This window comes from Lepisosteus platostomus, chromosome 13, assembly GCF_059453375.1.
Source record: "Lepisosteus platostomus isolate fLepPlt1 chromosome 13, fLepPlt1.hap1, whole genome shotgun sequence".
NCBI lineage: Eukaryota > Metazoa > Chordata > Actinopteri > Semionotiformes > Lepisosteidae > Lepisosteus > Lepisosteus platostomus.
In genome coordinates this window covers 4,198,960-4,215,993 of record NC_142623.1, presented here as the reverse complement: position 1 = coordinate 4,215,993, position 17,034 = coordinate 4,198,960, and the positions used below count along the sequence as shown (strand labels likewise).

General features: G+C 41.1%; 1 long non-coding RNA gene across 1 annotated transcript; it reads right to left on the bottom strand.

Annotated features, from left to right (window-relative positions):
- Positions 1-904: 904 nt before the first annotated feature.
- Positions 905-14,783, bottom strand: LOC148649673 (uncharacterized). The gene is made up of 2 exons (XR_015925903.1): positions 14,688-14,783; positions 905-1,954 (listed from the first exon to the last, which is right to left on the bottom strand). It is a non-coding gene; the product is annotated as an uncharacterized LOC148649673 (long non-coding RNA).
- Between the last annotated feature and the right edge of the window lie 2,251 nt (positions 14,784-17,034).

Sequence of the window (17,034 nt, the reverse complement as noted above, 5' to 3'; positions counted from 1 at the left end):
CTATTCTAAGAAAGTAGAGACTGCAGGCTCCAAATTTCCAAATGTCCTGATTCTGCAGAACCATCATGGCAGAATTACAGTCTGTTCCCTTCCAACAAAACAGAAGAGCTTCTTTGAACATCTGCCACTCATCTCTTCCTCTAATTGCCCACTGTCTTAAATAAAGGCTGGTCTGGTGACAATTTTTTCTAAGAAAAATTAAAATTTGTGGAGATGGCTCGATGCCTTGGACGAATTCTCTGTGTTTCCACAATCATGGTAGTTATAAGACACTATAAGTAAGAAATCCTCTGAAATCCAATTACTATAGTTAAATTGATTCCTTTGTTAGAGCATCACCGTTTCAATTCAATTAAATGCCCATATCAAGCAAGTTTACATTTTATTGGCCATTCAACCTTCATCAAACATGACATGATCCCAAAACCATGTTATATTAGGTTTGGGCCTGGATGCACCATGATCATTGTAGTATGGGATATTTTGGGACGCAACACCATTTCACAGATTGGTCCTTGTACAAGGCATGGGAGTAGATGCAAGCTGATCAGTTTTATGGCAGTGAGGACAACCCTGGTGCTAGAGTCTCCTCCAAGAAACAGCTGGGTGAACTTCTCAGATCATTAAACTAGAAAGCCCTGTGAACTGAATGACCTCTTCAGCCTTTTGCGCGCTCTATTCTTAATCCAAGTCCCTAGTCTTCGAAGTGTATCTGCACATCTGTGATTAACCTGATCAACGTAAAAATGCCACTGTGATCCTGTAATGTCATCAAACTACCCATCCCCTCCTTTGTGGCACTGCGGTCATGCTGCAAAGTCCTACATGATGCAAGTCTGTACTTTGTCATGGTTTTGTAGTTAGTGTGCTAATTACTGTACACGCATCTCCATGCACTACTGAAAGCTTTTCATCCTTAGTTTTATTTCAACGTCAGAGACAAGAGGACTAGAAACCTACAGGATATGCTATAGGAAGTAAAACACAAATTACAGCTGCAGTCAGGGATTGGATGTTTTAGACATTTGCTCTGTCAGAAGGTCCAGATCTGACCAATGTCAATGTGTTTCCTGCGTTTGCCAACAGTGTTTATACGGGGGAAGGAAAAATAACCCTTCCCAATTCTCAACTCACCTGACGTGCTGGGCCTTAGGTGTTGTTTACATCAGCCTAAACTCTGTGCTCTGCCAGTTCTGAATCACTAAAACGGGAAGAATAGGCAGGTAAATTCGCATTTTAAGCCTTGCTGTGCAAAATGTCACACGTGATACTGTGGATGAAAGCTAGCACCAACAGGTCTCGACCACAATTGTCATTTAATATTTTCTACTCCAAGATCTAGCAATGTGCCTTGAAGGGGGCTGAGTACATCATTTTAAAGACAACTCTTTTTTATTGAGTGTGCGTCACTTGTGTAAACTAAATGAAATACATGATATGTCAAACCTCTCATTAACAGGGACCTGAAATGATAGCCATCCATTTCAGGCAATGATTTTTTGTTTTTTTTTTCATTTATGTGAATTTTAATAACTTGCCCTCCAGCTTCTCAGCTGCTGGTGTCTCTTTATGTAGTTAAATATATCACGTTAGTTCCTGCAGTGAGATTGAGAAGATCTGAAAGATGTAAACTGAAAGAAACCTTTTCTTGTTTAGTCTAGAGATTTGTGACTGATTAATTCTCTTAATTTAACATTGACCCTCTGTGGTTCTAGATTTCACATTAATATTTATTCTTGCTTCTTGTTTCTGTCCGGTTTGATGTTTCATGAAGTGGTTTGTGAGCCTTCCCAAAAACCACTAACTTAAATCAGGTCTTCATTAATCAGTACCCAAATTAGAACCAGAAAACAACTGAGTCCTCTCATCTCTTTAAATTGTAAAGCTCTGCCATGATTCTCCTCTTGTTACTCCACCAAAAAGACGACTTCTTCTGTTTTTTCTCAAACGCTCCCTGTAAAATAAAGAAAGACAATCTCTTTATGTGCAGCATTTTTGTGAAGGCAGTAGTGTTCACAAATACAAAAATGGCAAGAAAATGTGGCACTGTTAGAATTTCCCAACTGAGCTACTGTAACTCAAGCTTTGCAAATGGCAGTCAGAGTCAGTTAAAATATTATAAATTATGTGGAAAAAAACTCACAGATCTCTGTCTCTAATAAGTTTTGAGCTTGGCTCTCCAGTGTTATTCTCATAAAATCATACTCTAAACCAAAGGTAAAACTAAGCTGACTACAAACTGGAGTTGATGGTGGAAAATGTGTTTCAGTTGGAGCTAATACACTAGATATCATTACACAGAGCTGCATTTGAACAAGAAAAGAAGCTCAGGACACAGAACAAAAAAGATTTTTACATGAAAAACTACAAATGAAAATGCAATAGCGTGCGTGTGCTCCTGGAGTGCACATCATGCATTTGTGTATTACGCCTCATGTAAAGTAATATTCCAGTAAGGAATCCTACAAACCACAACTATTTTCATATTTTCTTGGAACTTGGATCATTGGAAGCTGAAAATTAACCCATGCATTGCTGTGCCACAGTTAAGATGTCCATGAAAAAGTTATGCTGAAATATGTATGTCTATTACGTTTGTAGTTGTCTAGAATACATTTGGTATTAAAGGCATCTGTGAAATTTATGGTTTAGAAAGGCAATACCACTTAATCATTCTATATAACTGCTGAAAAATACAGTAATAAGCTTCTCTGAATTTAGCATTAATACCAGCTCGCATTCTGTTGGCAGTTTTCATGATTCACTGGAAATTAGATTTGTGATTTTTCACCATGTCTTTTGTTTTTTTCCTCTTAACTTTTAGGGTTTTGTAGGGATGCAAGAAGTCACGGCTCAGTTCAGCGACTTTTGAAATTGGATTATTACAAAAGACCTGCCAGAGAGCTGAGCAGGATGATACCAGTATTGTCACAGATATAAGCTCTAAAGTTTGAATATTTCTTGGTGTTTTTAGACACTTGATACCAGTGTTTTTATACTGGGGGAGATCACTTTATTGGCCCTGTACAATTTCTTGTATTAGGAATTTGTTCTTTTCACATACCCCAACTTGTTCTCCATGAGACACACACATGGAGACAGGGAGAGAAGCTTGGAGTCAGAGTGCAGGGTCAGCCATTTATACAGCAGCATTTATACTGGAGCAGATGGGGTTTAGGGCCTTGTTCAGGGGCCCAACATAGTAGGATTTCTCTGCCGGCCATGTGATACGAACCTGCAACCTTCCAGCCACAGGTGCAGATCCTTAGCCACAGAGCCACCGTTCCGCCCAAAAGTGTTGCTATCAGGAGTGGGATTTGAACCCACACCTCCCTTCAGAGACCAGAACACCGAAGGGGTTTGGAAAGATACTGTATGAATCCTTGAGTCTGGTGCCTTAGACCACTTTGCCATCCTGACAAGCAGACTCACTCGGTCTGAGCACATGTTTAAACCATAATTTCATGGGTCCAATGGCTTTCTCTCTTTTGTAACTTTTGTTGCACTGTACAGTGCTGTGGAGGAGTGTACAAACTGCCCAAGAAAAACAAAACTATTTTTTTCTGTGGTATACTAGAAAACCTTAAAAGGCCTAATTAAACGATTCTGAGAAAATAGTTCACTGTTGAATGTGAAGTGGGTGCTCTTAAAAGACAAAAAGCCTGTCTGTAAACTGTGGTAATTAAGTGTAACCTAGATATTAGGGATTTCTTCCCTTCCCCCCACATCTACTCTACATCACTTTCTCTCCTTCATCATTCACTGTTGGAAAATCCCCTAATCAGATGAAGAAAACTGAAATGATTTTTTTTCTCTGACAGACGCACCTCCACATTTTATGCATGTACTTGAAAGCAATTACTTAAAAAAACAATTATTTTTAACAGACAGATCCATTGAAAGGAGTTTTTTTTTGCCTCATGGGCAAACATTGGGGGGGGGGGGGGAAACAATTCAAGGTGATGTCTGGGCTTTTTTTTGTACTTGATGTAATATGATAGTACAGTGAGCTGACAAACAAGACAATAAGAGACTGGAAAGTGCCTCTAGGATATGTGAACCTCAGAGGAACCATGGGAACTGGTTACACAGCCTTGAAGCCAGACACTGAGTATGTAAATCAGTTAGAGCCGTCTAGATGTTGGGCAGATAAGACAACCACAGACACATCCCTAATGTTGAGGTATGACTGTAAGCTGCCTTCTTAATAGGGATAATAGAATGATTTAAGGAGGTTCAGACTATTTACCAACAACTTATTCACACCAAGCTGCTTCACTATTGCCAGAAATTTCCACAAACAACCTATTTACACATTCCAACTGACACCTCCGCTACACACACACACAGCAGATTATTATTATTTTTTAAATTAGCTGCTCCTCTTCCATGTATAGTGACGACCTGTGCCATATTTGTTTTCAGGAGGTCTGATTTTTCACCTTATGCAGAGCCTTGGCGTCTAACACTTCAATGCTTTTTCAGTCAAGCCCAGGCGTAAGGCTCATTGTAATTTAGAATACAATTATTTTCACTAACATGAGCTGGAGGCGTGTGTGGAACAGGGATTTTTCTGGTTATACAACCACCTTCAGAGCTGAATGCATTTCAGTTGCTGCTACCTGCCAGGTCATTGTGACTCGAAAGGTTTTGATTTTCTGGTTTTCATGTTCTACACAACAACATTCTCCCTGGGTTGGGAGCCGTCTGTGGATGTTGCTCAAACCTTACATTTCAGAGCCCCCCTCTTTTATTTATTATGATAGAAATAAAGCCATGGCAGGCCAGAAGTCATGGCACATGTGAAGCAGCTCTAAAGCACTACTATTTGTGTCACCTGGGAGAGAAATGGGTGGTTGTTCATTACAGCTAAGGGCAGGCTGGTTAGCATCACGCAGCGAAAACAATTCTCCTTGTCTTTCAAAGAGTTACCCACTCCACAAGAGCCAGTCTAAAATGCGGTTGATGCTAAGTTAATCAAAAATAATTCAAATTCAAAGAGCTTTACTGGCACGACTGCCAAAGGAATAACAATTACTTTATCTACCCTCTAGTCTGTTGTTATCCGAACTGTATCAAATTCACAGCAGAAAAGCTTCCTTTCGCTGCTGCCAGGCTGATGTGCGGTTAGTTGCCTGGGTTTCCAGATGTGTATTAGTCAGAAAAACCAGTAGGCTGGGCGGTGGCTGTCCTTCACGATTTGTGACAATGCTACAAATGTTACATGTTACTCTTTCCTTCCTTGGTTAAACCAAGCTGTGCCTGATGCCAAGATGCACTGTTTTTGCTAGGAATTGTCAGTCCAGAGTTTATCCGTTTGGATATTGGCTGTTGAGCTGGTGATAAGGGGAAATACATCTTTAAAAAGTGACTTGGTACTCTCTGTGATTAAAGACAAACTACTACAGTAGTAGTACTATTGAGACCCATGATGTAGTGCTTTCTTGGTCAATGCTACTTGTTACCTATGCCACCCTTTCTGTTCCAAATCATGTTGAAAAACATCAACAGAATGGCTCTCTTGACTGCATGAGATGAAGATTATAATTACTGCCCTGTAAGTCTTTCCTTTTATGAGCTAGGGGGGCGTTTGTTGCAGCGTCCAAAAATTTAGTAGAGATCTTCATTTCAATGTTTTTAGTTTTTCCTACTTCATAAATGTCCATTGACTTCCGCCCCCTGATACAACACCTTTTTTTAATGCTCAGTTTCATCAGTTCCTACTCACTGTGTCTTGCTGTAGTAATCTGAAGAGCACTTAAAAGTATACTCTGATAGCTTTCCACAGCCTGCCTTCCTACAGTGATCTCAGAAGCCAGACAGACCTCTTGTGCCAGCACGCAGACATTGTCAGATATGTTTTAGAAATTATAGTGTAGCTCCACCTTGTCTTGGCTGGTCTTGGACAGTTTTGCATTTATACTGGGACTCCAAAAAACTCTCTATTTGTGGTATTCTGTGGAGGGTACAGAATAAAGTACAGTGAAAAGACGAGAAAAGTACAAAACATACATTTTGCTTACAATTAGAGACTATTTGGCTTAGCTTGCTCACTTAGTTACTTGTACTTAATTAATTGGAGGATCGCGTCTCTCCAGGTAAAGAAGCACCTTGTGTTCTGATTGGAAGTTCTCATCCAGCAGTTTCTTGGAAGAAGCACAGGGTTTATGGCTCAGTAACGTGTTCCAAACACCCACAACCCTTCTTGTGAAGACATGTCACCTGTTCTCAGTTTAAAAGCATGTGTGCTTAGTAAGCATAGAGAACAATGATTAATCGAGACACAGACTGTGGGAAACTAAGGCAGAGCAAGCTCAGTGCATTGTGGAAGAACAGTAAACTGTGAGCAACAGCAGAGCAGGACCTGAGCAGTGCTAATAATATAGCACTGCTGTTTGTAGGTCTGAAAGAGACCAGCAGAAATTCCTCAGTTTGTGCTCTGCTGTTGTAGCTTTGAGGTGATGTTTGCTATCGTTATCAAAGATTCCAGGTGCCATAGTTTACATTTTTTATTTGTTGACCGACACCTTCATGATCTTCTATTTCTGGCAACAGCGTCTGTTTATTTTAATCATACGATAAGTCCAACACCCAGCGTTCTTTTAGTTAGAGATGTTCATCCAGATTCTTACCTCACGAACCTTTGCCGTGTTGTTCTCGCATTTCGAAATGTGCAGCAAAAAAATGAATTTTTCGCATAGTTTTGAATTCGGGGCTCTGTGAAACACTTTTGGGCACATAAAGAGCTGCCAGTGTGAATATCCTGCGAAGCACACAGTAATTCTGAGACACACGAATCTCCCTGCTTTCTCACATCACGAATGCAACCGCTAAATTGCTTGTGAAACCGAGCAGCAGTGGCCCACAAAAGCAAAGAGGAGCTGGTAAGAATTTTAAAAAAAAAGTGTAAAATGAAATTAAGCAAGTGTGAAAGAAATGTAAATTTTGGTGGTTTGTTGTTTTAACAGTGCTTGTGCCACATACAGTAAGGTATAGGAGTTCTGGCTTCTAAAACACAACAAAGCACTCTTACCGTGAAATACGGCACACTCTGTCTTCTTTCTCTGAAGTTTATCGCAGTAATAGGCAGGGACAGGCAATGGTCGGCTACTGTCATGCATCAGCACACCGCTTTTGAAGTTGATGTGAAAGAGCCGAAATTGTATTTAGAAATGTTTTTTTTTTCCTGGTGAAATCTGCTTTACGCCTTTACTGTATTTCCTTCTCACCTTGCAGCCTGATTAAAAGAATGTCACGGCACAGAGCAGCAGAGCTGCAAATCGGCTGATGATGAATGGAGTTGAAGGTGGTATTTATCAAAGTCATCTCTCACATTAATCATTGCCAGTCAACTTTTCTAATCTGAAACAGACCCTTGCCTTCTTTTTTTGGGGAGGGGCGTAGGGGGTTGTGGCATCTGTGTCCACTGTTTCTGAAAAACAGCGATACTGTACATGTGAACCACTGGAAGCGAGCTTTCACTTCTGACACAGGAAAAACAGTCTGCAGGGAGCCAACATCCACTCCATTCCCAGCCTGTCCGCGCTGAGGACCATGTGGGTGTGGGGAGTGGGAGCGCTTCCCTTCTCGGGCTCTCTGATCTGAAGGCCGCTATCGGGAGGAATATAGGTTAAAATGCTGGCAGCAAATTTCCCATGGCTCTGTCGGAGCTCGTCCACAGGAACACAAAGATGCAGTCGCGGCTGGTTTTCTTTGCCATTTTTCTGGCCACTTCAAGAACTTTGAGCATATGATCCAAAAACTCACTTCTGATACAACCCCACCCCTCACCTCTGTGGTGTTAGTTACCTTTTGATCAGTGTTTGTGCTGAAACTGACCAGTCTTTTCTCAGCATCTAATGTACACACCGTATGAAACATCCTTCTATATCTTACATAGAGCATTACCACTGGATAGGGTTCTCAGATCTCTTCAGATGATTAATGGCTCAGAACCCGGTGACAGCCTGAATAAAGATAGCTTTGAAAGGGATTCGATTAAGTAGAGTTTTGAAATTAAGGGAAAATGAAAACAAAGGGTAGCTGCCAAAGAGTGAGAAATTGCGCTAGCTTGTCATGAGACACTCTTCCCAACTCCAGTCCAGCTATTTTGATCTTAATTAACCACCAGCCCGGGAACATGCTCAATAGTATAAAATCCCACCCTGGATTTTGACATTTGCAAGGATATGTGAATTGTACTGAGCAGTACAGATTTTCAAATCATTAGTAACGTGTTTTAGTTTAGTTTGAGTGTGAGTTTTAGCTATGAGCACTGCAGATGAGGCTGTGTGATTCAGTTTTCCTGGTGTACCTTGCTTTCAGTGCGTTAGAAGCACAAAGTGGCCTTTATTCTTGTTGTAACTGCGCTCACACATCCTTAGCCTCATTTTACTCAGTAACCGGAAGGAGGCTTGATCAGTTCATTTCCAGTGCAGGTCCGGCCCTGAGCCACAGGCCTTGCTGGTTCCAGCCTGCCAGCAGCCCGGACAACTTACGGTTTCAGGAACCTGTGGGTGTGCTGTATGCTTAGAGCTTCCCAGCCCTGAAAGTTCCCTGAAACATCAGGCTCAGAAGTCACTTGCTTTCAGAAACAGTTACTAGACTGTAAGCAAAAGGATCAATAAAATGTCAAGTTATTTATATAAATAACCACAGTATATATTGCTTCTACACATCTAATCATTCAGATGTATAGAGTGAAGAAGGTCTTTTTCCAGGTATTATAGTTCCAATCCTAAATGTGTTGCATTAAACTCATACGATTGTCCTTTGCTTTGAGGTTTGGTGGCACACGCCCTGCCCTGACCACCACATGTGGTGCACAGCTGTCTATCCTTAAATGGGATGCCCAACAACAGCGGAGAACCAGGACGATATCTCTAAGTCTCTGTAGTTGGCAGGAAGAAGAAGGAACAATCTTCCTTTCCCTTGTAAGTGTAGACCGATGTCAAAGTCCCCCTCCAGCCACGCAGAGAAAGTGGGAATCGCAGGCATTTCCATGAAAATATGGGGTATACATTTCCACATCTAGCAAGGCAGGCACTGTGGACAATACTATTTCATGCTGTGAGGAGGGGGCTCTTTTTAGTTTTGGATGGAGAAAAATATCCTCAGAAGAGGAAACGAACTATTCAGTGATTTCTATATAAAGAATTAGGCTTTGTGAAGCAAACAATATTAGGGAACATCCTTTATTATACAGTAAGTGTAATACAGTTGTCTTGTATCTGGGGTAAGCCATCATGTTTGTCCCTTTCTTCTCACGCTTTGTAGAAGAGCTTTCTTTCCAAGAACAGAGTGCCGTTAGAATGTCTTGGGTCATTTTGTACAGGGTGTAATCATGACAAGACCAGCACAAAAACCCAATGTTCCCTTTCAGAGAAACCCTGAAAATGGCAGAGAAGGATAGTCATGCTGTGAGTCATAATTAAGTGATAAAATTGATTAAATTAAGTGAAGTAAATTAAGTCATAACTTGTCATTGTGTCAGAAGCGTTTTATTTGCTATCTGACGTGTACCATTCAGAAACTGGTACACTGATGAGAATTTGGAGGCGTGACTGATGGTGAGGATTGGTGAGGGTGAGGCGGTGATTGTTCATTAATGCACAAGTGAAGACCAGGCTGCCTGTAGGGGTTCCAGCCCTCCAGAGAAAATGGCAAAACTAACATGCACCCGGACACTTGACTCCGGAGATCCAGTCCCACATCTTCATATGTATCTGATAATTCATTACACAATTATGATTGAAATTTTTGTGGTGTCAAACTCTTTCTTTGTCCAAGACCTAAAGATGTCAATGAAATATTTAGATTAGCTTGTTGGTTCTGAGCTACAAATTGATTGACCCATCACCTGCTTTAAAGGATATTATTTTTTTCCTTGTCTTATGGCACCCCATTTCCTGCTTATCATGGATGCATGATTTTCTTTGGGCAGCTGTGCAGTCTAGAAAATGAGTTAAAATAAATGAAACAAACAAGGTAATAATTTCCCATTAAAACATCACATCCTGTGAATACCAGGGTTTACAGGATAATACTTCAGGGTTCACCTTTCCCGGAAATTCAACGTGCCCTGAAGTTTCGGAAAAAAGTCTAATGAAAAACAGATTTGTTGTCTTGTGTTTTTCTTAAATTCAGATTCCAAAAGATCATTTAGAAAATTGACAATATTTAAACTTATTCACACCTGAACTCTGTAAACAGAACTCAGTCTGTGTAAAATGCACCAGGTGATTATTTCCCTCGTATATTGTTCATGAGTCACATTTCTTGGACTGAAAATGAGCTGTGATCACATGTTAAATGATACACCTCTGATTATTTTGGCTGAGACTGGAAAAAAGGTTTGCTTTTGTTCAAACCTTTTCTCTGTACGGGAGCCTCACAATACAGCCTGCAGAGTCTGTTTGTTCTTGGATACCTTGGGTCATTGTGACACAAAGCCCACCTGTAGAACCCTTAGTTATTTAGTTATTAAAATAGTTGGCTGCAGGATTTAGCAGTTTTCTTTTTTGGCCAATATTCAAGTGTACACTGCATTTCAAAAACATTGTTCTATCTCAAAGATGTATACTCCGATAACACTGGAATGTAACTGTTTGCTTCTTGACTGCCTTGCCTTTGAAAGCTGGCCCAGCCCTGTTATGCTCGAGCCATTGTGTGACTCAGAGTGTTAACTCTGCACCCTGTCACAGGTACTGAAGAATCACGTGGATTAAGTATGCAAAACATTATATGCAAAACAAATTGCTGGGGAAAGGTGTCAGGCTTGTTCCACTTCCAAGAGAAAGTTTTGCAAATTCTAATGTTGAAAATCTTTTGATGGATCTAGCAGAGTTAAGATAATAAAAAATATTGAATCAGTGGCAAAAAAGGGAGGGAAAGGACTTGATTTTTTTTTAAAGTGTGGTTTTCAAGACAACCGAAGAATTGGTTGCTGTGCCAGGTAAAAGCTGCCTCATCCTGTGAGCCATTGTTCACGTAGCAAATTCCATACCTTACCCTCTCTCTTCCCGACTGTGTTTTATCTAATAGTGAAGCTATAAGACTTCATGACATACTGTAGCATGAGGGAAAAAAGCAATAAAAACCCAGATCCAGAGGATCCCAAAGCATATTTCATTTAGCAAGGGGACTCACTTCATCCACCACTAAAGTACTGCACCCATGTGGGGGATCTATCTGCACCAGCAGCCTCTCTGCACAGCAGATCAGGTGGAGAAAAACTGCTGCTGACCAGGATCACAGCAAGATCCTAGGGTCTCACAGTCATGCAGGTGGGCTTTAGGGAAGGGTTACACCAGTTGAGTTGATTATTTTAAAGACACAGAGAACACATTTCATCGTTCCATAACCTGGCCTGAGAAAGCAGCCTGGTCCTGGATTTCAGATTGCACATGTCATAATTCCGTGGCAATGAAGCATGTGAAAACGCTGGTGATGTGCAAAGTGGGCTGCAACATATGGTGAATGAATAAGCAGTTTCAATTGTATATGTGGCATGTAACATTGAGACAGGAGGGGGTCCCCTGGCAATCTGAAATCCAGAAACAGGTTGCTTTCTTAGGCCAGGCTGCTGAGGTCTGTCTTTGCATGTTTAGCCATCAGCAATAGTTTTATGTCATGATTCTTTGGGTTTTGACCATTAGAGACTCTGTTATCTTAAAGCCTGCTGGTTTCTAACCCCCAGCTGACATTCTGTGCCTTAAATCACTCCTTTTGACTCACAGGATGTCATGTATTTCTATATTCCAGGTGAATGCTGTTGAAGTCTTCTGATATTCTGCCGAAATGACGTTAAAATCAATATAGCAAGGCTCCTTACATTTGTACAGTTGGAATCTGTTTCAATTTGATTATTCAGCTAAATGGACCTGGATTCACAAATTCTGAGAATTGTAGACAATGAAACGACAAAGGAAAGCAAGCCCGGAAAATTTAATACTCCCGCCACACAGAATCTTTGAATTTGCTCTCATATAGAGTTTCATTCTTCCTCAAGTAAGCGCTATTTACTGTGGCAAATCAACGTCCAGTGCCAAAAGTAAATCCCTTCAATCATCTTTATGTGAACGAGTTTTAGCCAAGAGCAAAGATGTGCGGACCGGCGATGAATTTCAGTACAGAATGTCTTTCTGAGTTCTGGGAATTGGCAAAATGAAGGAGAGTCTCCATAGATTTAATCTCTGCATGAGAAATCACCTTGGTTCTGTGTTCCTTGGTACTCTCTCAGAATGTCTCTCTCAGTTATAGATAGCAAGCCTTGCAGTTTTAGTGTGAGAAATATTGCATCACAGTTACTCACGGACCAAGCTCCCTATTTTTCCACACTGTGAGAACCTTGGCTTTTATACGAGAGTCTTTTTCCCACCACAAATTTAGTTAAAAAATAGAATTTGTAGGCATTGAAATCAAACTAGTTAGGGCTCACTCAGCCCTTCTCATGATTTGAGAGGGGAAGGTCAGGTCACAATGGGGTCAAATAAGAACTCTAAAATAATTATAATGGATTTCCTACACAGGTAGAAAACTAACATGGAGTGTCTGCCCATGTTTTGTATTCATGAGAAAACTCTGAGTTTTGGGAAACTCGTGCTCTTCCAGGGAACTGAAACGTTTTTGTTTTCAGTTTTTGTCCCCAGATATTTCTTCTGCACACTTTCATGTTTTCCAAGCCTGAGATGCATTCCATTCCGTGTTCCAGTTCATTGTATCGATGTGATGAAGAGAGCTAATTCTGCAAAACGTCAATTACTTTTCAAAACATTTGTGCAAGAATTCAAACTGGCTGTCGTTGCTTTTTTTTAAAAAAAAAAACAACCAAAGAAACTGTTTTAAAAGTTAACAGAGGGAAGAAAAAATGTTTTGGCATTGAGCAAGGCTTCTCAGATTTCCTCTGATATTTGGGCACTTTGAAAGTATAAAATGTAAAAGTGGTTCTGTTTAAAAAATATTTTGTGAAAATCTCAGAAACTTCAGTTTGATAGCTACATTGTTGAAGATCATTATAATATAGTGTTACCCCAAAACACATTTAACTGATGGATGTGTATACAGTTACAACATCAGGAGAGCATGAGTCTGGGGCGACACTACAGAGCGAAGAAAAACAACAATAACCGAAAAAAGATGAGGACATTTCGAGTATCCAGAGGAGAACAGATGCCAGATGGTAGAGTCTCTTTGCCATTGCGACACGTGGATGATTTCACCATATTTAAAGATGTGCTTATTGGACAAAATCCTATAGACACAAACTGTGTTAACGCACAGATAGAATTGGGACTTCCTATCCCATCTTTCTTTCAATGTTACAAGGATTTGTTGAGCTAATCCATGATTTTGTACTGTATATGTCTGCATTTTGCCAATCAGAGAGTATTAAATTATTCCTTCTTATTTTGGAACATTGTTTTCTTCAGGCTTTTTATTTGCTCTGTTCAGCAGGACAGTCCAGCACCTAGTCACATATAATTAAATGAATGTTGCTGTTATTTTTCCCTTCCTTTCCTATCTTAGTTTATTTTTATGCAGGATTTGGCTTCCTCTGACACATGATATTGACATTTTGTTACTTAATCTATTGTTACCTGTAACTCTCCGAGATACCTGTCTTTCATTTTAAGCAAATGCAAAAAGTTTAAGATGGAAAATGGCTAGTCAGCTTTTTTTGTTTTGTTTGTTTTTTCTGCAGTGTCCTCACTGGTTTATCACACAGTGATGTGTTGTAAACGTCCACATCTGGTTCTGTAGATCTCTGAGCAAGGACTGATTGAAAAGATCTGAACAAATACCACACATTTAAAGTCCATCTTTTTCTGGGCAAATCTCATATGCAAATTATTTATTGGCAGTGTTTTATGGAGTTTAGGTATAACAAATGTAGCTTTCATCACTTTAAATTTGGTATAAATAAATCAGAAAAGTAGTTTGATATTCAGCAGGCCTGTAAACAGGAACATTGATGTCAACAGGGGTCCTGTGTGTGCAGTGATGCCTTTGTTGTTCAGCCAAGACTGCCCCTAATAAATGCAACACAGACCTTAACGGTAATATGGGAAAGAGGTTTCATTGCTGTATTCACTGGGAAAGGAAAGAGAGGTCAGGTTACATCTTCTAAACCACCTGGGTGGGAGGAGTATCTGTGTTGGTGGGGTTGGGAACTCGACTGCACACCACACTTGGATAGTGTTAAGCCTGACCCTCAGGACTGTCGCATGAAAAGGGCTGGTTTTCTTCATGGCGTTTTTCTCCACTTGTTCCATTTCATTCTGATTTTGTCCGCCTCTCATGTGGAGCTGTTCCTTGGTTTCTTCCAACTAGATTGTAACTGGTGTTTTGACTGGATGCAGAGGCAAAATATTTTAAGAAAAGGCTGCAAAGGGGTGAGACCATTTCAGCTCGCCAACGGCCGTCTGTGGCCACCCTACTTTTGGCCATTTGCTGTGTTGAAGAAGTACATCCCAGTGGATGGCATCCCAGTTAAATGGCAGCACCATGAGCATTTTGAATACTGTGGTGTCCTGCTTGTTCTCAGCCTTGTGACACTCTCGGTACGTCAGTCAGGAATTATAACCGGTGATGTTTTGGTGGTTTTTGAAAGGCGCGTCCTTCATTGAATTTGCCCCCTTCGCAGTGCTGGGGGTGGGGCTGGGGTGGGATTGTAGAGTTTGACTCACCAATGGGCTTCAGAGAGCTGTGTGGTGCTGTAGTGCTTCCTCCAGCACGACCCGCTGGGATTGTTGGAGCTGCCTGGTTCAAGCACACAGCCACCTAGAAGAAAACAGAGGCGTGAAAAGCAGTCAGGAACAAGCGATAGCTGACGGTTTGGATTGGACTTGAAGCTCCTGCAATGTTATCTGACAAAATTATACTTCGACATAATATTCGGTTTAATTGTGTTGCATAAAATAGCTTACTATATTAAAGACAATATGGTATTGTTAGTAAAGGGAAAATACTTGTGTAATAATTGAGGTGAGGATATGTGTAGTGCTATATAAAAAATGTGCTGGACAACAGGATCTCCTGTTTATATATTTTTTTTTTCACAGGGAGACAATGTGATCTAAAAGGCCAAGCTATTTTTGAACAAATAACCAGCTCGCAGAGATGGCATCAATTCTCTTAAACTGGCTGTGCCGTTACACTGCAAAGATTGCTTTCGACTTCAATGGTTAATTGTGTGGGCTGTCCTCATCTGGGCCAAATTGGCCATATCAACACCACATACATACTCGTTATATAAAAATAGCACAGTGGAAAGAAACTGGTTTTACAAGCAGGGACTTGCCACTGAACATTAATATTGACGCCATGGTGTTGATTTTATGAGTTTTAAAATGTTTTCCCCTCTCTGGGCTACACAGGTGCTGACAGCTCCGTTCTGCCTGCTACTGGGGGAATTAGGGCATTCACTAGACGGTGAGGAGCGAAGTCTGCATGTGGTCACTTCTACTTGTAATAATAGAAAATCACACGTAACTGTAGAAAGAGCACATTTGTAGCAGACGTTTGAGTAGGGAGCTGCGTCAGGTAAAGGTTTATTCCATGCTGAAAGGAAAAGAAAAGAGCCACAGTGTTTTGGCTGTGGAGCCTTCTTCGGGTGTGAGGGAGAGAGGGAAACTTGCAGACAAATGGAGCGTGGGAGAATAAAAGAAAAGGCAGGTAAGAAAGGGTGGGGAGCAGGGGAGAATGAATATCGACTCTCAAGGCCAGTGGAGCGCCGTGCAGAGAAGGAAGGCAGGTGTAGTGAGAGAAGGGGACAAGGAGCCCAGGGAGGAGGAGGAGGGATGCCGAAGAGATCTAGAAAAGATTTAGTGGAAGTCACAGTGGGTCACAGCAGAAGCTGGTTAAAGAACTTCGAGTAGGTAGCTGCGTCAGCCTGTGTAGGCTGTCTGATATTGTCCTGTCCTGTCTTGGTCCTCATGAGCACAACTCTCTTTTAAAGTCATTCAGATTGCCAGTCTATCCCAGTCGGGGAACGGGTCTTGTGCTTTCTGAGATTTCCATATTTACCCAGATCGGCGATTGCCTGACCCGAGGCAGTCATGTGCCTGATCACATTAGCTTTGCCCACAGAAAGCTTAGCATCTCTCTGCTGTGTTTGACAAAGATGACTTTTGGACAGCCAGTGTACTGGATCATACAGTAAGTTTTTCAAACAGAGATCACATATGCCTCTGCTGGTCAAAACTAAATTGTTTTCAGCCTTTTGACTTAAAAAAAAGTACTGTGTACTATTGCACAGTGTTTTGTGTTTTTTCAAAAGTGCTTATCTGTATTTTTATACATCAGAAAGCTTGAACAGGTTGGTAGTTATCCTTGGTAGATATAAGATATGCTTAAAAGTTATATTTAGACAAATGTCAGGTGAACACAGTGCCCTGATTCAGGTTAGTACACATACTGAACCAATGGGACCATTGAGCACGTATTGCTATCGGCAATGCATTGTACACTAGAGGGCACTAACTCCACTGGTGTCCATCAGACAGTGCCTTCCTAGGTATAAAATCTGATGGGCACTGGTATTGTCCAGGAGAATCACCCCACTTGTATGTGGACCAAATTTAAGTTCCCCTTGGGGTACAGTTTTCACGTTTTAGGAGTCTATATAGGCTAACTGTATAATAGTCCTGTATGCACTTTTTTATGTGAAGTGGGCACAGGGCACATGAAGTGGGCACAGGTTTCACAATGGACTGATTGCTGATTCGACTGCAAGACATTCCAGTTCAACCCAGGAGCAGCACTTCTCCGAAGAATCTCTTGCAGGAGTGCAAGACCTCCCAAAGAGCCACTACGAGCTGCATCTCTTCCTCTCTCTTCTTGGTTTGTGTGGAATAAAGCGACAAAGTGCAGCCCAGCCTGTCAGCAACACTTCTTCCCCGGAAGGAGCCCATTGGTCACTAATGAAACAGGCTTTTACTTCTCCCCAGCATGTGACTGCAGAGCAAATTCTGTCACAAAGTAAGGGCAGTTTTTTACTTGTGTGCAGTACACATAGCCTAGGACTGGTGCACT